General features: G+C 46.6%; 1 protein-coding gene and 2 long non-coding RNA genes across 5 annotated transcripts in view; 1 reads left to right on the forward strand and 2 right to left on the reverse strand.

Annotated features, from left to right (window-relative positions):
• The window catches only part of LOC136793403 (uncharacterized), a 341,429-nt gene that overhangs the window by 271,420 nt on the left and 45,372 nt on the right, over positions 1–24,637 (reverse strand). The gene's annotated exons all lie outside the window — the stretch shown is intronic.
• On the reverse strand, positions 15–24,307 carry LOC136793405 (uncharacterized). 2 transcript variants are annotated; one of them, XR_010838616.1, is made up of 4 exons: positions 24,150–24,307; positions 3,925–4,061; positions 3,199–3,411; positions 15–2,448 (listed from the first exon to the last, which is right to left on the reverse strand). It is a non-coding gene; the product is annotated as an uncharacterized lncRNA (long non-coding RNA). The 2 variants fall into 2 exon arrangements; XR_010838615.1 differs by lacking the exon at positions 24,150–24,307 and adding an exon at positions 4,958–5,854.
• The window catches only part of P2RY8 (P2Y receptor family member 8), a 40,761-nt gene continuing 40,145 nt past the window's right edge, over positions 24,022–24,637 (forward strand). The window contains exon 1 of the mRNA XM_059050688.2: positions 24,022–24,256. The gene's annotated coding sequence lies outside the window, so the exon portion shown is untranslated. The remainder of the gene's footprint in view (positions 24,257–24,637) is intronic.

Here is a 24,637-nt window from a genome sequence, read left to right on the forward strand (position 1 = left end):
AGGTGAAGCCTAATAATATCTAAAATTTAAATGTAAATAAGTAATAATATGCTTTAGGCGTTATATGTAACATTTCATATGTAATGAACTTTTGCATAACTTTACATGATACATATATTTTATGCATAATAATATACATATAATTTTATGATATAAATTAACAAATGACAATTTATTAAGCTCCCACTTTATGCCAGGCGCTGCACAAGGCATGTGATTCTGATGCCCCAAATATGTCACAAGTCCCCACGTTGAAAGTCCAGGGTTGGGGGCTTCCCTGATGGTGCAGTGGTTAAGAATCCTCCTGCCAATGCAAGGGAAACGGGTTCAAGCCCTGGCCTGGGAAGATCCCACATGCGGCGGAGCAACTAAGTCCGTGAGCCACAGCTACTGAGCCTGCACTCTAGAACCCGTGAGCCGCAATTACTGAGCCCGCGTGCCACAACTACTGAAGTCCACGCACCTAGAGCCAGTGTGCAGCAACGAAGACCCAACACAGCCAAAAATATAAATAAGTAAATAAATTTATTTTTAAAAAAACAACCCAGGGTCAGAGAACAAGAGCACAGACCCTCTGTTTTTCAACACGGAAAGTGCCAAAGCATTTGCTTCAGAAGGGGCAAGGGTGGGTAACTCCACCCTATGTCAGGTGGAGTTTTGAAAAGAGGCTCCTGGGTATTTGCTGGGTATCTGCTATGGGTGAGATATGTAGTCGAATTAAATGCTACCCATATAGTCAAATATAATCATGACATCCACCTGACAAGGAGGAAACAGAGGCTCTAGGGTCCCCCAGGTAGGGGGGGGGTCCCTCTTTGAACACAGGCAGGCTTCTCAGTGGGGTATGCATCTTTTCTGTTTTCTTTTGTCTTCTTCTTCTGGAGAACGTAAAGGTGTTTGGTGTTCCCTTGAAAGCCGTTCTCCCAAAGGCTCCTTGCATGTGGATGGCTTGCTTATCTCCCTGGAGAACTGTTAAATTTGGAAACTGCTTTTCTGCTGTGTTCTACCAAGCGATTTGCAAAGTGAATTAAGAAATGAGGTATTCACTTCTTTGGAAGCTGCAAGACTAAGAGATGATTGTAATAATTTGGGAAATGTTCAAGGAAAATCCTTTTACAATTTTGAGCAAAATGTTCCTCCAGTGGACGTACCCCAGAAACAGAAAAACTAAGTTCCCAATTACCTGTAGCCCTAATCCTTTGTCCTGGCGTGATATATGCGTGGGTATATAGATCACTCTCGTTGAGCGTGACGGGGTCTGGGAATAGGATGAGATACCGCTCCCAGGATTCTATGGCAATGGTGAAGGAATTTTGTGGTTGTAATTAAAATCTATAATCCACTGATTGAAGCTAATGGAAGGAGAGATTTTTCTGGATGGGCCTGACCTAATCAAGTGTCGGAGTCAGGGCTAAGACGTCAGAGAGCTTTGAAACAGCAGAGCAACTGCCTGGTGGAAAAAGACCACCTGGCAGGGGTTGGCAGGTGCCTTCTGGGAGATGATGGTCTTAATGCTCCAACACAAGAAACTGAAATTCTTCCAACAAGCGCTGAGCTTTGAAGAGAGCCCCAAGCCCCCAGTGAGACCCCTAGCCCTGGCTGACAGCTTGATTTCAGCCCGGTGAACCCTTGAGCAGAGGACGCCATTAGCCCGTGCCTGGACTCCTGACTTAGGGAAACTGGGAGATGATAAACATGTGTTGTTTACAGCCTCTACGTTTGGAGCCCTTTGTTACCCAGCCATATATGACTACTACATCTGGAATAAATATATGGCTCCTCAGCCCTCCTTAAATCACCGAAAAACATGCCTCTTTACCCCACGCAGAAAATGACCTCCCCTCGTGCTTAAATAGGCAGGGATTTTTCTTATCATCACTCGATTCAGTTTTTAAGACTGCCGTAACACATTACCCCAGACAGCACAGAGATGTACCCCCTTCAGACCAGAAGTCTGAAATCAAGGTGTGGGCTGGGTGGGTTCCCTCTGAGGGCTCCAAGGAAGGATCTCTCCCCGGCCTGTCTCCTGGCTTTGTGTGGTTTGCTGGCAATCTTCAGTGTCCCTTGGCTTGTGGCAGCCTCACCGCCGTCTCTGCCTCTATCCTCAAAGGATCGGCCTCCCTCTGTGTGTTGTGTCTCCGACTCTTTTTCTCCTAAGGGCCCCCTACACGTTAGATTAGACCCGCCCTCCTCCACTGTGCCCTCATCTTGATGTAACTAATTACAGCTGATACAGGGGTACTCAGGTTCATGCTGGGTGCAGGCACTCAGCGAGGCACTGCAAGAATTGAGAAGCGTAAGCTGGACACCTGTTTCTGAACCCAGAGCTACTCCAGTTCTGGCTGCCATCTAGATTCAGATACTTCCCTCCAGGTTAGACACCTTCCCCCTCTGTATCAGCGGTTCCTTTCACTTTGAGCCATATCGAGGGACCCTGTTAATCCATTGCTACGAGAAAAGTGCCTGGTGTTAGTACGGGCATCTATAAATGTATGTATCTATGTATGCATACATCTATCTATCTGGTCATCTGTCCATCCACCCACCCACCCATCCATTCATCGACCCATCTATCCATCCATCCATTGACCCATCTGTCCTTTCATCCAACAATCCATCCATCCATCCATCCACCTGTGTGTCCATTCATCTGGCCATTCATGCTCCACACTCCATCTCTCTGTCTCTTCATCCAGCCACCCACCCACTCACTCATCAGCCTATCTGTCCACACACCCATCCACCCACTCACCCGCCTGTCCATCTGCCCATAGATCCACCGACCCGTCCAGCCATCCCCGTCTGCCTCCACCTCACAGATCCATATGCCCCTCAAGACTTTATTCAAAACCACCCCTTTGGGCTTCCCTGGTGGCGCAGTGGTTGGGAGTCTGCCTGCCAATGCAGGGGACATGGGTTCGAGCCCTGGCCTGGGAAGATCCCACATGCCGCGGAGCAACTGGGCCCGTGAGCCACAATTACTGAGCCTGCGCGTCTGGAGCCTGTGCTCTGCAACAAGAGAGGCCGCGATAGTGAGAGGCCTGCGCACAGCGATGAAGAGCGGCCCCCGCTCGCCGCAACTAGAGAAAACCCTCGCACAGAAACGAAGACCCAACACAGCCATAAATAAATAAAATTTATAAAAAAAAACAAAAAAAAAACAAAAAACCACCCCTTTCCACCAGGCGGCGCACCCACCTCCTTAAGGAACACTGGCGCGAGCTCCGCCATATTACTCCTCTGGTCTGGATGTGAAGCCAAGGTCTGAAGGGCCATCCATCCTCAGCAAAGCAGCAGTCCAGTCATGTCCCATGGACACTCCCCTATCTATGGGGGCCACCTTCTGCCACCCAGTCTCCTATGAGATCATTTCTTATTTATTCCAGAACTTTCTATGCAGTGTATCACGCCCTAAGCAGCACAGTAAAAAGAAAAAGGCTCACCACAATTGAAGACACCGCAGAAATGCACTCTCGCCTCTGCTGGTGTTGGTGGTACAAATTAACCTGATGTTCAAAAGTAACTTCAACAAAATCTATCAATTACCATTTTTAAAGTGCCCACATTCTCTTTGAGTCTTCAGTCTCAGTGCTGGGAACTCATCCTATAGAATTCTTCCCGACAGATATACAAAAGCATGTGTGTAAGTTCTGCATACGTGTGTGTGTGGCCACACACACATATATATAGTATGCATATATAATGTACATGTGTGTATAAACATATATACGTGTGCGTGTGCGTGTGTGTGTGTATCTATCTATATATATATAATCCCTGTAGGTATAAAAGGCATATATGCAATCTATGCTTCTGGCTGCATCAGGAGACCTGAAATTGGAAACAGCCCTAACGCACACACACAGGATGCTGAGTAAGCCGTTACCGCAACCCCTATGCTGAGTCAGGCACAGATATACTCACCCACTCACTCGCTGAGTGTTACATGAAGACCTCATGCTGCAGACGTGTTACACGCCCCCACTGATGTGACGATACGGTGGCGCTCAGCGGTGACGTCAGACTGTGGGATCAGTAGTTTGGGGAGGGTGACTGCCTCACTGTCAAAGATGGAGAAAGGGGATTAGGCTGCGATAAAGGGCTCAGGGATTGATCAAGCGTGTCTGGTTGGATCACAGGGGTCAGGCGTGGTGGGATAAGAATGACTCTGAGGTCCCAGGCTCTGGCCACCGGGTGAGGTCAATGACATGCACTGAGGGGAAACCAACAGAAGAAGGTGCAGTTTGGAAGAGGAAGGAGGCAGGCGGGTCCAGGAGGGTTGACTTAGCTTGGAGGTGCCCGCAGCCTTAAGGGAGCTGTCCTGCAAACTCAGGAGCCCAGGGTGAGTCTAGAGCGGGACAAACCATGATATTGGAGGTGCATCCCTGGTACAGGAGAAGATACTGGGCACGACCCATCCATCCATCCATCTATCCCCCAATTCATCCATCCATTTCATTCATCCATCCATCCACCCACCCATGCACCCATCCATCCGTCCATCCATCCATCCATCCGTCCATCCACCCATCCACCCATCCACCCACCCATCCACCCGTCCATCCATCCATCCACCCGTCCATCCATCCATCCATCCACCCACCCATCCACCCATCCACCCACCCATCTACCCATCCATCCACCCATCCATCCACCATCCATCCACCCACCCATCCACCCATCCATCCATCCATCCATCCATCCATCCATCCATCCATCCACCCATCCACCCATCCACCCACCCATCTAACCATCCATCCACCCATCCACCCATCCATCCACCCATCCATCCACCCACCCATCCATCCATCCATCCATCCATCCATCCATCCATCCACCCACCCATCTACCCACCCCTCCATCCATCCATCCACCCATCCATCCATCCACCCATCCATGCATGCACGCATCAATGTGTGACAATATGCACAGAATATTGTCCACTAGGGAAACTCACCTGAGCCTCGGCATCCAGTATTTATCGGTACTCAACCACGTACTATCCACGTGGCTGTCGTTTAGTCTCCAGCACCTTCCAGAGGTTCAGGATACTAATATTTGTAGTCTCCATCTTCTCCTGGAGTTTGGAACTGATATGGCATGTCCCAAAGTCCCCATCATAAATTGCATCGTTGAAGGGTCCAGCAGCCAAAGTCCCCGAGCAAACAAAAACACTCCTATGAAGCAGGACACTGCAGGGGCCTGGAGGTCACCTCTCAGGAGCAGAGGGCAAAGACAGGCCTGTCTTTGGGTCAGCTTAAGTCTTCACTACACACAAGCAAAGCACAGAAGTGCTACAATTTATGGCAGTGCTTTGAAGGAAGATGAGAAAGGGTGACATGGAGCCTGGGGAGGGCGAGGGTGGGGTCCCCTCACGAAAACAGGGCGGGAGCTTTCAGGGCAGTACTGCAGGGCTTGGGGAAGGAAGTTGAAGGGAACCTGGCCTCCTGGTGCAAAGAGACATCCTCTGCACGAGCCCAGACAGGAGTGGCCAAATGTCCTTATGGCACTTTCCCTGGGGAAGATCACAGAGCCCTCCAGTGGGGTCCCCAGGACGACGAGACCCTGGCGAGTCCAGGAGAGGCTGAACCATACACCAGCTGTCAGCGTCCAGGTGGAGGCTGCGGTCACATGTTTTCTGCGTTAAGATGGATTGCATCTCCCACTTCCCCTTGCCTGTATGGTCGATTGCAGAGAGACACACAGTGTTTCCTGGAGCAGGAGGTCGGTTACCACGGGCCTCCCTCCTCACTCTGTGCAAAGATGGACTATATTCTCACGGTGGTTGCTCCCACTTTGTAGACATGAGTAAAGTCTTCATGCTTTGGTGCCTTCCCCACCATTTCTCAAGAGCGTTCCTTAAATCTCTACATTCTTCCCCCCCCCCGCCCCAGATCTGCATAATTAGAGCTGGAATTTTTTTTCGGTAAACGGTACCAGCCTCACCTCTCCAAGTCTTTGGAAGGAAAGGTATTATGTGTGTGGTTCTCTCGGAGACCTTCTCCCACCGTCCCTTTCTCTCCTCCGACTGCACTACAACACGTCAATCATCTCTGAGCTTGGGTTTGCAGATCCAGAGACCTAAGGGGTGGTCAACAGGAGACAAACACCACCCCAGTCACCGGAAGTGGTCTGGAGGGGAGGTCACCGGGAGAGACGATCCATGTCTAGCCCCGTTAATGATGAGAGCACAGGAATCAAATGCACTCCATGGAAAAGGACCCAGGGTACCACGATAAGTTATCTAAGGTTGCTAAGGAACAGGGGGGCGGGGAGATTTCATTGACAACATAGGCTGATGAAAAAATGCTGCTTCCTGTATTGCAGATTCCGGGAATTCATTAGACGTTGATGTGCAAGTGATATTTTAAGGAGATATGCTATGGGGGGGGGTCTTATTTCCTGTGTGAGGAGGAGAAAATCAGATGTTGTGAACATCAGAGCAGAGGACAGTCTCAGAACAGGAGATAAAGATACAAAACTGAGATAAAGGAGAGTCCCAGCCTTCACAGAAATGACGCGCTCAGGTCTGCCACCAATGTGCGGGCCTTCCCTTTTCTCTTTAGGGTAACTGGGGTGTAATTCAGAACGGAGTGGAAGGTGTTTGGCCGGAATGAGTAGAACTAGAAAAAAGCATGGTCTCCAGAGCCAGCTGTGTAGAGATGGCCAGCTGGAAGTTTCCAGTGGCAGGTGACAGCTGGGGGCAGGGGAGGTCCAGGACTGTGGTTCTCAGCAAGAGACCCCCAACAAGTGAGGGCTGGCAGACAGACTGACAGACAGCGCCCAGTCCTGAGAGGTCGGTGAGAGAAGGACCCATCCTCGGGGACTGGGCTCTCACCTCCTGTAGCTGGACCCTGAGGGCGACGGAGGTAGTGGGTAAGCGTTGTGTGGACTGAAAAAAAATGCACAACCTAAAAGTTGAGAATTATGTTTCATTTGGTGGACTTGCTGACGACTTAAGTCCGGGAGGCAGCCTCTCAGAAGGCTCTGAGGCACTGCTTCCAAGGGGTCAGGGAGGGGCCAGGGTATCTAGGGGTTTTTGCAACAAAGACCAGGTGGTGGGAACATTAAAAGATCACAGTTAATTAAAGAAAACCAGACATTTCAAGGGCGTGAATGTAGCGCGTTTCTGTGTATGGGAAGATGCAACAGGGTGGGCTCATTGAAATCATTCCTTTGACGCGCACCTTGGCTCTCTGGGGCCAGAATCCTGTTTTTCTCCATCCCGAGTCCCCCCTGGTGCACCGTTCGGGGTGGCTGCGTGGCCTGATGGCCACAACATGCTTGATTTACTGACATGACAGGCAACGTTTTTCACTCACAGTAGCAAGGATCAAGAAACCCAGCGACCGGTGAACTGAACTAGGGTCCAGTGTTAGAGCACTGGCCACCCTTGTCCTCTCCATCCATCCATCCACCCACCCACCCATCCTCCCTACATTTCTACTGTCCCAACTTTGATGGATGAACGCTCATCCAAAATAGTCTCAAAGTCTCCTTCTTCACCCATCTCATCTTAGGTTGAGAGAATTGCCCCACTTGACAAAATTCTCTCGACCAAGGGACCATCGACCTCTCCTAATGTTTAATTATCTTCACCTCATGGGTCCCATCCTTATTTAAAATGCTACTGTTTTGTTCCTTGCGGATGTTTGCATCAATTTTTATCGTTGTCAGTGATCACACGACATGAGCATCGTTACGCCGATGACTGAATTTGGGGCACAATAGTTTTTTTTATCCCCCCCCCCAGCACGTGCGGTCAGCAAACCCAGGGAAACTCTCACAAGTAGTGCTAGGTTTTCCCCCCGACGGCTGGGTTGCCAGCTCTGCTCAGTCACCCAGGCTTGCTCAGAGGTGGGGCTTCGGGGGACATTCAGCTCCCCAAGGTAAGGGGATAGCTCGGGCCGGCTCTTCATTTCCTGCCTTCTTTCTGTTCCATCTTCACCTCATTGCTCACCAGGCATCCTGTGGCCACTGGGACATGACTGACATGCAGAATTCCAGGGATGTTTAGAGCTGGAGAAAGTGGGCATTCTGCTGATTTTTTTAAACTGGGTTTGTTTTCAGTAAATGTTCTGGGAACAGGTCAGAGCAGAGAGCATCTGCCTGCACACTTTCAACTAGCATGTGCCCGTGGATCTGTGGGGCGGGACGGCACAATCTTTCCAGGTGTAGAAACCTGCCCAGTGCATTAACTATCGCGGGTTTCAGAGCTATCCCTCTAACCCCCCAAAAGAGAAAGGGCCCTGCTTAGGGATGGGAGCTGGGGAATTTTTAGGGACCAGAGAGCGTTTGCGCTTTGCTTTGCATCTCTGCTTTTCTCCTCGGTCCTCCAGTGATCTGCTCCCTGCAGACAGGTTTTCTCCACTCTCCATGTGGAGCAAAGAGGCAATCCCTTCACCTCTCAGCGTACAAGGGTTATCTATTTGTGACGGTTACTGTTATGTGTCCACGTGGCTGGGCCACAGTGCCCGGTTATGTGGCCAAATATTATCCTGGATGTTTCTCTGAAGCTATTTTGTGAGTGAGATGAACATTTACATCAGTGCACTTTGAGTAAAGCAGACTGCCCTGCCCAGTGTGGGTGGGCCTCATCTAATCAGTTGAAGGCCTCAAGCGAATGAAAACCCATCTTCCCTGAGCCAAAAAGGAATTCTGCCAGCAGATGGTCTCTGGGTTTCAGCTGCAAACTCAGCTCTTCCCTGGGGTCTTCAGCCTGAATATCTGAGACTTGCACCCTGACAACTGCGTGAGCCAATTCCTTAAAATGAATCTCTCTCCATATCTATACATCTGATTGTCCCAGTTCAAATCACGTGTCTCACTTCAGCATCTACCCTGCTGCCATCGGTAGGTCTAGCCAAATGCCAAACCTCACACTGGGGCAGGATCCTGGAAGGACACTGCTGGGAGATGACAGGACAGCCCTGACTGTTCCTGCTCTTGGAGGTGGGGGCTAATCCTTGGTGTCACCCCGGTGAGCAGGGCAGCATCCTCAGAAAGTTTCACAGGCACCTCTGCTTGCCCCCCACCCCCTAACCCCACCTTCCTACCTGCTTGTGAGCAGAGACCCTGCCTGAGACACGCAGACACACAGGGAAACCAGAGAACCGGGAACCCCCTGCAGGATGACTGGAGATTGTTCAGAAGCACAGTAGACCCCATAGCACCTGCCCCTTCTGTAGGTCCAGCACAAAGATGGGGGACAAGTGGTCAGAGATCCCCGCCTCTTATCTAAGTGCTAGGGGAAGGGTGTCCTTGGGACTGGATTGATCAGAAAAGTCACGAGTAGGAAGGACAGCATGGAGAATTCTGAACAGGAAAATTAAAATCAAGAGCCAGGGCAGTAAAGATGGGAGCTCATCCATTATTAAACCCATCAGAAAGAGTCAAACTCTGGTGGAATACTGAGGTAAAAGGAATAAAAGATAATTTAATAGTGAATATATTATTACATGAATGTGATATAACACATGTATGAGTTACATGAATATATATAATGTATATGAATATATTATATATATGGTGTTTGTGTATACACACACATATGGTGTATACATAGATTACATTATATATGTGCATGTCATATTATTTCATATATCTACACATAGTATATATATATATATGTTTTAAGCATCTTGATTGGGGTATAATTGCTTTACAATGGTGTGTTAGTTTCTGCTTTACAACAAAGTGAATCAGTTATACATATACATATAGTATATTTGCAACATAAATTCCATGAAGCAAACCAATAAAGCAGAAACAATAATCCAAGAAATAATAGACAAAAATATCCCTGTACTGAATACAGCCGTGCAAAGCAAAGCACCCCTCCCCCAAGGGAAAAGAGACCCAGAAATTCCTCTTGGTAATTTTTCTTAAATACTGAAGATAAAGAACATCTTCTAGTACCCAAGAAAAATAAACAGATTATTTACAGAAACAAATCCTCAGTCATCCCCAGAACCAAATACCCAAACATCTGAAGCACAAGGTCTCTCTAGTTCTTTTGGGTTTTTTTGGGGTGGGGTGGGGTGGAGGCAGCGGCTGTCTATCTAGTTTTGACAGGGAAAGGTTTTCCACCCCAAAATCCTATGTTGGAAAGGGTGTCATCCTGGAAGCATAAAATTGCAGCATGATTCAAAACGTGACCCTCATGTTCCCTTTTCGAAAAAAAAAGAAAACTCATAAGACTAACTCCAGCCAAAGAAGAGAGGAAGTGAAATCTAAAATTTTAAAGTGGAAAAGCTTTGGTACAAAGTAATTGGCAGTTGGCCATAAAAAATAAAGAGCTTAATAAAAAACATTTTAAATGTGTAATATATAAAAATACACAATGCATTGACATAGTTATATTGCAATTAATAATTAATGAGAATGGAGTAATATTATACTTATTAGTTGTTATGAACTAATATGAACATTATATATTTTTAACCATTTTAAAATTGAAGTATAGTTAATTTACAATGCTGTGTTCATTTCTGGTGTACACCAAGTCATTCAGTATATATATATATATATATATATATATATACACACATAGAGAGAGAGAATAGAGTTCCCTGTGCTACACAGTAGATCCTCATTGTCTATTTTATATATAGTAGTGTGTATCTGTTAATCCCAAACTCCTAATTTAGAACACAATGTATTTTTTAAGTACAATGTAGAAAACACTGTCTTTGAGATAAAAGATGTAAAATGTTTCAATAAATATAGGATCTAGCTCTGGAATACCCGACTGTATTCTCATCCCACAGACTGGGGTCCACAGTGGACTGGGGACTGCTTTTCATGATAACAATAATTTTTTGAAAACAGGATTTCATACAGTTACTTCTCACTGCAAATGCAACTGTCAGCAGGGAAAGGTTGATATTTGCAAAACACTAAAATAATAATTCCTGAAAATAATTCAAGCAAGTGTAGCATGAGAAATAGAGGGCATGAAACAAAGTAATAATACTTTTAACAGTAAATGCAAAGATGTTTCATTCTAGGAGCCCAGATTGTTCATCTCCATTCCTACCGCCAATGCTTTCCAGTGGGCGTTCTTATTACAATTAGAAGGCAAGTGATTAAGAAAAACTGAAGCAGAGACATAAACAACGCAATAAAGGTGAAGCCCGCATCAGGGAAAGAAAACGATTTTGGAAAAGCACAACTGATGTGAAACTCTTAGAATATACAATATATTATTTATATTACATGCCATGTAATGTATCATATATTACATGCCATGTAATATCATAAAACATGCCATATAATATGTCACATATTACATGTCATGTAATCCATGATATATTACATGGCATGTAATATATGATACATTACATGCCATGCAATGGGCAACACATAATATCACACATATGGCATGTAATATATCATATATTACATGCCATATAATATATCATATATTACATATAATATATAACATATTATACATTAACATATCATATAATATATTTAATATATATTATATATTTAATGTACAATATATTGTATATAACATATCTTATTTTACATCTCATATTACATAATATATTAATATAGCAACACATATATCATATATTACATGACATATAATATACGTTATATTATATGTCATGTAATATATCACATATTATATGGCACGCAACATACGATGTATTGCGCGATATGCAATATATCGCATATACATGCCATACGATATATCACATATTACATGGCGTGTAATATGCGACATATTACATGGCATGCGATATAATATATGGCATATATGATATATTGCATGCCATGTAATATGCGACATATTACATATAAAATATATATGATATAACACACCACACAATATATCATGTGTTAAATGGTATGTAATATATCACATATTACAGGACATATACTATATCGCATGCCATGCACTATATCATTTATTGCACATCATATAATATGTAACATATCAAATGGCACGCAATATCTGATATATTACATGGCATGTAATATGTGATATATTACATGGTGCGTAACATCATATATATAATATATGCAATATGTCACATATTACATGCCATGGAATACATTATATATAGCGTATCATTTACTATATTGCATATTATATGGCGTGCAATAAGCGGTATATGATACATTGCATATTATATGGCATGCAATATACCGCTTATTGCATGGCATGCGATATATCGCATATTACATGCCACGTAATATATTGAATATTACACGCCACGCAATATGTGATATATTGTACGGCATGTAATATGCGATGTATTACATTGAATGCAATAAATGATATATTATATGGCATGTTATATCACATATATTATATGTGTGATATGTCACATATTATATGGCATATAATACATAGCATATTATATTGCATGCAATATGTGACATACTACATGGCATGCAATACAGCGCATATTACATGGCATGCAATAAACGGTATATTGCATGCCATGTAATGCATCGTATATTGCATGCCATATGATACATCGCATATTATATGGCATGTAATGTGTGTTATATCATATAACAAATTAGATAATAGATCATATATTACATATAATATTTAAGATATAACATTAACATATCACATAACATATTTAATATATATTATATATAATACATAATATATAGTATATAACGTATGGTATACATATCATATTACATAATATATTAATATTGTATCACATATATTTTATTCACATGCCATATAACGTGATATATTACATGGCACGCAATATATCACATACTGCATGGCATGCAATATGTGACATATCGCACGTATAATATATGTGATATAACACGCCATATACTACATCGTTTATTGCATGCCATGTAATACATCGCATATTACATGCCATGCGATATGTCACATATTACATGGCGTGTAATATTTGATATATTACATCGCATGCAATAAACGGTATATAGCACGCCATGTAATATATCGTATATTGCATGCCATATGATACATCGCATATTATATGGCATGTAATATACCGCTTATTGCATGCCATGTAATATGCGATATATTACATGGCATGCTATATATAATATATTCCATGACATGTACACATATCATCACTTATTGTATGGCATGCAATATACGGTATATTGCATGGCATGTAGTGTGTCACCTATTGCGTGTCGTATATCGTATGGCATGTTATATATGATATGTTATGACATGCAATATGTGATATGTTGCGTGATATGTAATATGTGGCATATCACAAATATATGATATATTATATCATGTATTGCATGCCATGTAATATATCACATATTACATGCCACATGATATATCGTATATTGCATGGCATACAATATGTCACATATTGCACGCCACACACCATATCACATATTGCGTGATATATTTCATACATTATATGGCATGCAATATATGATATACGGCATGTAATATGTGTTATATAACAGGTTATATCATATATCGTATATCATATGATATATTTAAGATATAACATATATATTAATATATCATATATCTAATATATTATATATTATATATTAAATACATAATATATAGTATATAACATCGTATTATACGTCTCATATTACATATTAATATTGTATCACATATAATATATCAGATATTACATGCCATATAATATATATTATATGTGATGCAATATATGATATGGGTTGTGGCATGTAATATGTGACATATTGGATGCCATGTAATATGTGATATGTCATATAATATGGGATATATCATATAGCATGTAATGTGTGATATATCATATGACACACAATATCTGATGTTGCATGCCATGTAATACATGATATATTGTATGGTGCATTATATCATATATATGTAATATGTCACACATTACATTTCATGCAATATATCATATATTGCATGTTACATAATATACGATATATTACATGCCATGTAATATATCACATACTATATGGCATGCAATATGCGATATAGTATATGGAATGTAATATGTGATGTATTACATGCCACACAATATGCCGTGTATTGCATGCCATATAATATGTGATATATTATGTGATACAACATTAATATATTATGTAATATGAGATGTACGATGTTATATACTATATATTATATAATAAATATATAATATACATTAAATATATATTTATCTTATATCTTAAATATGTTATATAATATATGATATGTTATATGATATAACATATTACATGCCATATACTATATCATATGTGGCATGCCATATAATATATGATATATTATATGTCGTATAATATATCACATACTATATGGCAGGCAATATATCATATATTGCATGCCATCTATTATGTCATGCAATATATGATATAGTGTGTGGCATGTAATATATGATATGTGATATGTATTATAATGATATTTATATAATATATTATATATTAAATATGTTTAATACATACTATAATATATACTATATATTATGTATTATATAATATATTATATATAATTTATAATGTTATATAATATATAATTTAATATAACATACATTATATCACATATCATATATCCTATATTATTTAATATCTAATATATAATTTAATATATATTATATCATAGATCATATACCGTAGATTATATATTATGTAATATATCACATATCATATAACATTATATATCATGTATTACACATTTTATATAATATATATTTTACATAATTATATATTAAACATATTATATATTATATCATATATGTTATATAATATATGATATACGTTATATAATATATAATATGATATATGATATCCAATATATGATATATTATATAATATATTATGTATTATATAATATATAATATGATACATAATATATAATATATAATATATGATATATAATATATAAAACATATATAAATTAGTATATAATATATTGTATGTATTAAATATTATATTATACTATATATTATATATTAAAATATTATATATTATATAATATAATATTATATATTATATAGTATATTATATAGTATATAGTATATTGTATAATATTATATGTGTTATATATAGTATATATTATATATAATATATATTATAATTTTATTATAATAAAATATATAATATATTATATATATTACATATAATATGTTAATAATATTAATATTAATAACATATTAGTACATTATATTTATTAATATATTATACTATAATATATATGTTATATATATCCAATATATAATATCCAGTATATATAATATCCAATATATATCTCCCCAATATTACAAGAAAAAGTATATGGTGTTTGCAGGTGGAATTCCTGACCCAAATGTCCTTCCTAAATGCATTGCAGATCCAACCTCAGGATCAACCCTGAATGCCTCGCCCTTGAAATTTTCCTGCTTCCGCACCCCTCCACACTGCAGCCACACACATGATATATGTGCCTATATGGTCTCCTTCCCCATAAAACATCCTGAGAAATGGCACCACGTTATTTATTACAGAAACTAAACAGCACGTATCTTCCCAATAGGGTGACTGTTCCCTGACAGGGAAAAGCCACCCGCAAAACAAGGGGGAGTGTCAGTGTCTTGGACCCAAAAGCGGAGAATTCTTGGAGACCAGGTGTCTTTTCCATGAGGCACCTGGGGGCCTGGCGCTGTGGCTCAGACCTTCCCTGCAAACTGGGGCTGACGCACACCCTCCAGAGGGGTGTGAAACCCAGGAGACGACTGTCCTCTCTGGGGTCGCAGTTGCTCCCCAGATGGGGACAGCAGGATTTTGAGTGAAGCGTGACCCTCCCCAGAGGCAGGTGGGACCAGGACAGGGCCGCCGGTGGTGGTATGGCCCCGGTCACAGGACAGAGGGGCTGGCACGAGCTGAGAGCCCTCCAGGGCATGTGTCACAGCCAGGGTCTCTCTGTTCGGCTGGTCTCCAAATCTCCATTCACAGTGACGGTGACCACACAAAACCTAAGCGACCCCACAAGCATGCTGTGCCGGGAGGTCAGGGGGGGACAGAGCAAGAAGGACAGCGTGGGCAGACTCACCCCCTTAGGGCAGACTTCTCGGCCTCAGCGCTACTGACATCTGGGGCTGGGTGACTCTCTGATGCGGGGCGTCCCGGGCCCTGTGGGCTGTGGAGCAGCTTCCCAGGTCTCCACCCGCCACGTGCCAGGAGCTCCTCTCCCCCAAGTGCGGACAACCGGGAATGTCTCCAGACATTGTCATACGTCCCTGGCGGGCAAAGTCATCCCAGGGTGAGAACCACAGCCGTAGACAGACAGACAGACAGACAGACAGGTAGGTAGGTAGGTAGTAGATAGGTATAGACAGACAGGCAGATAGATGAGGTTCTGTGCTCAGTTTCTGAGCTGCCGAAAGCCAGGAGTCTGAGAAGAACTCAGGGAGGGGTCCCTCGCTCTGAGCAGTTCTGTCTCCGCCTTGATGAGAGGGAATCAGACCGACGAGGGTGGCCCGGCACTGGCCCCAGATGAAAACCCCCAACCACACAGGGGTGGGTCCACAACCCCCGGATTGCCTCAGAATTAACCCATTCACAACCACAAAGCAAGCCACGGTCCAGGGGAGACTCCGGCCTAACCCCATGGCCCCTCCACCGCAGGCGAGCTCTGGGAGCTGAGGCTTTATGTCAACCTCCAGAAACTCTCTGTGGGACCTAATCGGAAATAGTCTTTGCAGAGGTAATTCATGCAATGATCCACATGAGGTCCTCCTGGAGGAGGGCGGCCCTACATCCAGTGACAGGATCCTTCGAAGAGACAGAAGAGGAGAGACCCAGACACAGAGGAGAAGCCCCGGGAAGACAGACGCAGAGACGGGAGGGAGGCGGCCACGAGCCCAGGGATGCCTGGAGCCCCCAGAAGCGGGAAGAGGCGGGAAGGAGCCTCCCCTGGAGCCTCCGGAGGGAGCTCGGCCCTGGGACACTTTGACCTCGGACGTCTGGTCTCCAGGATGGGGGAGGAAGGATTCCAATCATTTTAAGGTGTCCAGCTTATGGTCATTTGTGGCAGCTGCCCCAAGAGACTCACACCCCGGTATTATTTAAAACGTGCAAGCATTTTGGGTCTTTTGGACATGTAGAGAAATCTGGGGTCTAGAGACCCCGGGCCAGGAGACCCAGAGGGCACAGACGGGCCTGGCAGGTGATGGTTTGCTCTCTCGGGGCTGTGTGTCCTTGGCTGGGAGCCACACACATCCCGACAGCCCCACCAAGTGTACGTGGGCCTTGGGCGTCCCACGGAGCCTGGTGTTTGCTTCTGGTTTTAAGATCAGCATTGCAGTGTCCCAAACCCTCATGGGGAACTCACACTGACGGGGCCATAGAAACTAAAACCGGGGTGAGTCAAATGCAGGTTATTTCTTTTACACCCACTGTCAGTTTTACTTTTTGTTTCCAGAGAGCAACCTCCAGGGTCCCATCAGCTTTGTGTGAAGCCTGGCTCTGCTTTGCAGGATCATGCGAATGCCAGAGAGACCTTATTCCCGAATCAAATACTCCCCCATCAACAGTGTGGCTCTGGGCTCTCGGCTCGGGGTCGGAGGGGGCCCAGTGGGAGACTCGAAGGCCCTGGTGCAGCTGACATTCCCGTGAACGGAGGCCAGTCTGTCTGATCCTTTTTATTTTTTTTTAATCTCAGTGAAATCCACATAGCATACAATTAATCCTTTTAAAATGCACAATCCAGGGCTTCCCTGGTGGCGCAGTGGTTGAGAATCCGCCTGCCGATGCAGGGGACGCGGGTTCGTGCCCCGGTCCGGGAGGATCCCACGTGCCGCGGAGCGGCTAAGCCCGTGAGCCGTGGCCGCTGCGCCTGCGCATCCGGAGCCTGTGCTCCGCAACGGGAGAGGCCACAGCAGTGAGAGGCCCGCGTACCGCAAAAAAATAAATAAATAAAAATAAAAATAAAATGCACAATCCAGAGGCACTTAGCACATCCACAGTGCTGTGCGACCACGACACTTATCTAGTTTTAGGACATTCTCATCCCCCGGCAAGGAGACCCTGTCCCCATGAAGTCACACCCCTTCCCCTGCCCTACACAGTGGCACCACGAACCCACTTTCTGTCCCTGTGGATTTGCCCGTTCCGGACGTTTCCTATCAACGGAATCACACACTGTGTGTCTTTCCGTGTCTGCTTCTCTCACTGAGCGTCTTGTCTTCAAGGTCCGTCCACGTGGTAGCCTGTGTCACAGCTTCACTCCTTTTCACGGGTGAGTCACATTCCACTGTGTGCGTGGACCCCACGCTGTGTATCCGTCCATCCGTCCATCCATCCATGGACACGTGGGTTGTTCGCACCTTTGGGCTGTTGTGAATCATGCTGCGTGAACGACACAGAGTCTTTGCCTCCTGGGTGGCAGTTAGTGGGGCCGAGAGCTTTCTGTGATGCCTCCTAAAGCCGGAGGATCACTCGCACACCGCGACCACCCAGCCTGGCCTCGTGCCCGGGCTACGCGGAAGTGAAACGGTTTCCCTGGGCCTCCCGTACCCATGACCTTGTTTTCTCTCTTGAGGTTTTGTCGGTACCAGCCTCGGGAGGGAAATAACCGGCCCGGAAGGTGAGGACCCGATGGGCGTTGCAGGGCGAGCTGGAGGGTGTGTCCCTTCCTTTTCCCGTGCGCTCGCCAGATTCTCAGCGCCCCTCGGTCCGCCCAGGGCTGCACAGAGACCAGGAGGCCGTGGGGCAGGGACCCACCTTCCTGAGAAGCCAATCACGGTTCCTGTAGAACCGGGGCCTCGCGTCATGGCCTCTTGGGGTCGGCTTTGCTCTGAAAGGGGGGGTGGGAACAAAAGTGGAGGCTTGGGGCTGCGACTCGGCATGTGGGTCTGATCTCTGTGGCTTGGATGAGGAAGTGGGGGCACCTGGATTTCCCCCAGCACGTGCTCGAGGCATTCGCTCAACCCAGACGGCATCAGCCTCTCCCTTCTCTTCCTGCACCCCATGCTTGTTTGCTGGAGACAAGACCGCTGCCCCAGCAAGCCAGGATGGAGCGCAGACCCTCCACCTGCTGGAAAGACCCCAGGAGGATGGGTCTTGGGGTTTGGGAGTTTGTGGGGCCGGGGTGGCTGCCACATTGCCATCCTGTCATCCTAAACTGCTTTTCAGCAACTAAATAATCTCACACCACGTGGAGAATGGACTTCTCCCTCCCCACTCTGACCGAACAGGACCCTGTAGGGGAACAGATCCCCCCCTCCCCGCAATGTCCTCCGCCTGTCTTCTCATTTGTAGAAAAGTTTGAGCCTCCTAGGCCTTCCGAGTTCCAAAGAATACATTTAATCAGAGAAGTGAGAAAATGCGGGAAGAAAGGAAAACAGTCAAGCAAGACAAAATAATAATAGTTGAGCCATAAAACAAAGTCAAGGACCTTTAGTTCCTCCTCAAGGGCTGTAGATCATGTTCTGAGCCACGTCCTGTGAGCTGTTTCACAGATACTGAAACCCCACCGGGTGGGAGAAGTTACCTGCGTGCTGCCCACCAGCGTGGAGACCCCAGACCAGCTGGAGCCAGAAGGTCGAGGATGCCGACTCCCGATGACCTCACCGCCAACCAATCAGAAGGTTGATGATGTGGACTGCCGATGACCTCACCGCCAACCAATCGGAACACTGTCCACCAGCTGATCACATCACACAGCCCGCAACCCCACCCCCTCACCCTGTCTTTAAAACCCTTTCCCTGAAAGCCAGCAGGGAGCTTGGGTCTTTTCAGCACCAGCTGCCTGGACTCCTTGCTTGGTGCCTGCGATAAATGCCGTACTTTCCTCCACCACAACCCGGTGTCAGTAGATCGGCTTCGCTGCGCGCAGGCGAGTGGACCCCGGTTTGGTTCTCTGGGGACAGGATGGGGCACATCTCTCACGTGAAAACCGTAGAAGATGAAGATCAGCCCGTGTGGGTCCAGCATGAGGCACGCAGCTGGCTCCCGTGGGGCTCTTTGGCATCCTCCTAGTGCCTTCTGGGAATTAAGGGGCACCAGGGGCCATTTGCCATGGAGCCTCTGAACTGCCCAGAGCCTGTACCTTGTCTACACTGTGGCCAGTCCTGGGGTCCGTCTGTTTTAGAGGCAAACAAAGAAGCAAGGTGAGGATGTGGAGAAATCGGAACGGTCATGTACAGTGAGCGGGAAGGCGCAATGGAGCAGCCACGGGGGAAAAGAGTCAGCAGACCCTCAGGAAGACGAGTCCATTTTCCCCGCCAGGCACACACAGACCACGTCCCACCGACACGTGGGGCTCACGAACGGCCCTAAGTTAACCCCCCGTGTGTGGCCTGTGCACAGGGGACCTTGCCGTTCCACCACAGGGGCCACAGAACAGGGCTCCAAGACTCAGCCCTCAGACCTGATCTGGCCCTCAGCTTGCTTTTGTAAATAAAGTTTTATTGGCACAGTGCTGGGTCCGCCACACTGTTGCGGTGTCAGCACCACATTGTTCATTACAGTGGCAGAGCCCAGTGATCTCAGCAGACACCACATGCGCCTCAAAGCTTAAATATGTACCTGCTTCCCCAATACAGACAAAATATTCCAATGTGTGTTCACCCCAGGTCTACACTCCGGGGCAGGGTCTCTGACGCCTTCAGCCCATTCTTCAGCCCATCAGGATCCTGAGGTACCGGCCTCCTCATTTTAAAAACTTCTCTCTTGGCATGGGTCTGCCTTAGACCTGCATACTTCGGAGCTAGTGGGACAGCGGATACAGGTAAACTCCACCTGGTCTGTTTAGAGATGAGAGAATTGACCTTAGGAGGGTGAAGTTAATCACTCAGCACCCTCTGTGTGGCCGGGGCAGCATCCTGTACATAACGACCCCATCCACCATCTCCTGGATCAGGTAGTTCTTTCTCCACACTACTCCGTAGGACCTCTCAACCTCACGGCCTCACCTGAGCCCTGCGGTCCAATCCACCTGCCCCCTTTCCCACGCACGGTGCCCATTTCCCGTAAGGAACTCCAGCATGGCCCCTCCAACCTGACCCACCTCCGCAGGAACCTTGTAACGGTTTCCTGAAATCAGCCGTGGACGCCAGGCAACAGTTCCTCTCGAATCTGTCTTTAAGTGGGTCAGCCCCCTTAGAGGTTGAACTTTGTCCTCCCCGCCCCCACCCCCCCAAAATTACTTTGGATTCCTCAGCCTTGATGAGAAAGGATGGTTTTGAAAATGGAAATCATGTGCAAACGCACCAGATGGAACCTTTAGATATCAGGGCTGATGGGCAGAATTGTGTCCCCCTCCTCAAATTCTATTTTTTAAAAAATAAATTTGTTTATTTATTTATCTTTGGCCGTGTTGGGTCTTCATTGCTGTGTGTGGGCTTTGTCTAGTTGCGGCGAGTGGGGGCTTCTCTTGTTGTGGAGCACGGGCTCTAGGCGTGTGGGTTTCAGTAATTGCGGCATGCAGGCTCAGCAGTTGTAGCTCGCGGGCTCTAGAGCACAGGTTCAGTAGTTGTGGCGCACGGGCTTAGTTGCTACGTGGCATGTGGGATCTTCCCAGACCAGGACTCAAACCTGTGTCCCTTGCATTGGCAGGCAGATTCTCAACCACTGCGCCACCAGGGAAGTCCAGACACAGGGTCTTTATGGAGGTGATCAAGTTAAGATGAGGTCATTAGGTTGGGCCTGATCCCATAGGACTGGTGTCCTTATAAGAAGAGGAGATCAGGACCCAGACACACACAGAGGGACGAACCCGTGAGGACACAGGGAGGAGACGGCCACCTACACACCCAGGAGAGAGGCCTCAGGAGGGACCACTCTTGCTGACTCCTGGATCTCAGATTCCAGCCTCCAGGACTGGGAGACATACATGTCTAACGTTTAAGCCTCCCCGTCTGTGGTGTTTGTTATGGCAGCTGAGCTGAGCTAACACAGACGTTTTCAAACACAAGCAAACCACAGAATAGCGTACGGAAGCTCATATACCCTTCACCCAGTTCTAGTCATTATCCACAACTTACTGACCTTATAAATTCTCCTCTGACACTTATGCCCAGCACAGGTGCACCATTTTCCTTTCTTTTCTTCTGTTTTACATTTGGGCCATTTAAAAAGAAACAGGGCGCTTCCCTGGTGGCGCAGTGGTTGAGAGTCCGCCTGCCGATGCAGGGGACACGGGTTCGTGCCCCAGTCCGGGAAGATCCCACGTGCCGCGGAGCGGCTGGGCCCGTGAGCCATGGTCGCTGAGCCTGCGCGTCCGGAGCCTGTGCTCCGCAACGGGAGAGGGCACAGCAGTGAGAGGCCCGCGTACCACACACACACACACACACACACACACACACAAGAAACAGGGACTTCCCTGGTGGTGCCCAGAACCCTAGCGGCCCAGGGCCATGTCCTCTCTGAGGGGCCGACCCACCACCATTAGCTGTTAACTTGCGACTGTGGTCTATAGACCACAGTGTATAGAACGACGATATGTATAAATAGATGAATGGACTGATGTATGGTAGATACAGATAGATGAGAGATACACAGTGAGACGATGGATGCAAAAATCGATAGATAGGTGGATAGATAGTTAATAAGTGCTGATAGATACAAGGATGGATGGACGGATGGATGGATGGATAGGTAAGCAGACGGATGGATGGATAGATAGTAAGCAGTGACAGACGCAAAGATGGAGGCATGCATGGATGGATGGGTTGGTAGGGTAGATAGAAGAATGGATGGAAGGTTATGTGTGTGCATATGGGCAGGCAGATAGATAAATAAATGATTGATAGACAAGTGATTGATACATACATGAGAGATAATAGGTAGATGATACATAAATAGATATAGATAGATGACAAATAGAAACATAGATAATAGATAGATATGATGGTTGGATGGATAGATAGATAATAGATATTGAAGACAGATAGAAGACAGATGATAGATCACTGACAGGTAGATAATAGATAAATATTGAGATAGAAAGACTGATGGATGGATGGATATATGTCATCAGGCAGGCAGATTGATGGATAGATATAGATAGATAATAGATGATAGATATAGAGATAGAAAATAAATAAGTAGATAATTGATAGGTAGATAATAAATCAATATATAGGTATAAAGATAGACGATAGATACATGATAGAAAAATATAACTGAATGATAGATAAACATAGATACAGGTATAGAATGTAAATAGATGATTGATCGACAGACAACAGATGCCTAGGGGTACATATATGCTCCATACGCTGTAAATAGATGACCCTGGATTTCCCCAGGAACAGCGTTTCCATATTCGCGAATTCACCATTCCCGTAACTTCCCGGGACACAACCTCTGAGATTCACCACCCTCCTTCCCCCTACCAAGTGACCCCGGGGCGCCAGGGCTGGACCTTGGTTCTCGGGGTGGGGTGGGGGTACTTTCGCGCACCTGCCTCTTTCCGACGACAGCGCACCTGGCTGTGTAGTCATCGTCCTCACCTGCGCACGTGCGCCCCGCCGGCCACCCAGCTCCCTCTCTGCCCTAGAGGACGCGGCCCGGGAGGCGCGAACCCCGCTCCATCCGGGGGTGGGGGTGGGGGTGGGGTGAGGAACATGGGCCAGGGGCACGCCCCCCGCCCCTCCCCCCCAGGACAGTGTCCGGGCAGGGGTCACTGGGCGGGTCACCTTCTGGCTGCAAGACCAGAAGAGGTCGCCAGGCACCCAGCTTTCGCCCGCAAGAGGAAGTCGGTTCGCTTAGCATATTTTTAAAACTTTCAAAAAAAATTAAAATCCCAGGCATTTATTTGTTCCGTCTGGGAATCCACTTCAGGTCGGCGCCAGCTGCACCATCGGGACGGGGCCCTCCCTCCCGGCCCGGTCTGCAGGCGGCAAACCCTTTCGGAAAGGCAGGGTCTCCCCGCAGCCGCCTCGGGACAGGATGAGCCCTGAGGTCGCGGCTCTGGGGGCCGGCACCCCGCCCCCGGCAGGGCGCGCGCTGATAGGAGGGGGACCGGCGGGTTTGGAACACAGGAGCGAGCAGACAAACAGACGTTACACAGGAAATTTCAAAACGGGTTTCCTCTCCACCTGCCCTGAGTCTCCACAGCAGCCTCCAGCCCGGCAGGCGGGCCTCGGAGGTTCTGCAGCCGGCGCGGGTGCAGCCGGCGCGGCATGCCCCCCGCGTACCTAGCCCGAGAGGCGGCGGGGATGCTGGCACTGGGGCTGCGCCCCGACACCCACCTCGGCTCCCTCGGGGACGCCGCTTCGTGACGCCAGGCTCTGAGACACAGCTGCCGCGCCTCCCGACCTGCAGACGCACTCCGCCACTGCGGCCCCGGCCGTTCCAGGTGCGTTCAGGGCCCTCTTTTTATTGACGCACGTTGTCTGCGCCAGGGAGGGTCGCGGGGCGGGTCTTACGGGGTGAGAGCCTGGGAGGAGGGCTGCGTGCGTTCTCGTCTCGCGGTGCAGACGGCCCAGGAGAACCTGTAGAAAGGCACGCACGGCCGCTTGGCGGGGAGACGCTCGGGTCACGCTCTCCTGTGCAAACTCCTTCAGGAAACCGCGCCTGCGCCCGGGTGAACGCTGAAGGCGGCCAGGCACCAGGGAGGACGGGCGGCTGAGCTTGGAGCGGTTCCGGCCGCTGGGGGACCCTGTGAGACCTCAGATCATCTCTCAGGCCCCGGCTCACCCAGAAACCCGGGTTCTAGGTGCATTTTACACAGCGTCCC

The sequence above is a fragment of the Kogia breviceps genome, chromosome X, assembly GCF_026419965.1.
Source record: "Kogia breviceps isolate mKogBre1 chromosome X, mKogBre1 haplotype 1, whole genome shotgun sequence".
NCBI classification, from domain to species: Eukaryota; Metazoa; Chordata; class Mammalia; order Artiodactyla; family Physeteridae; genus Kogia; species Kogia breviceps.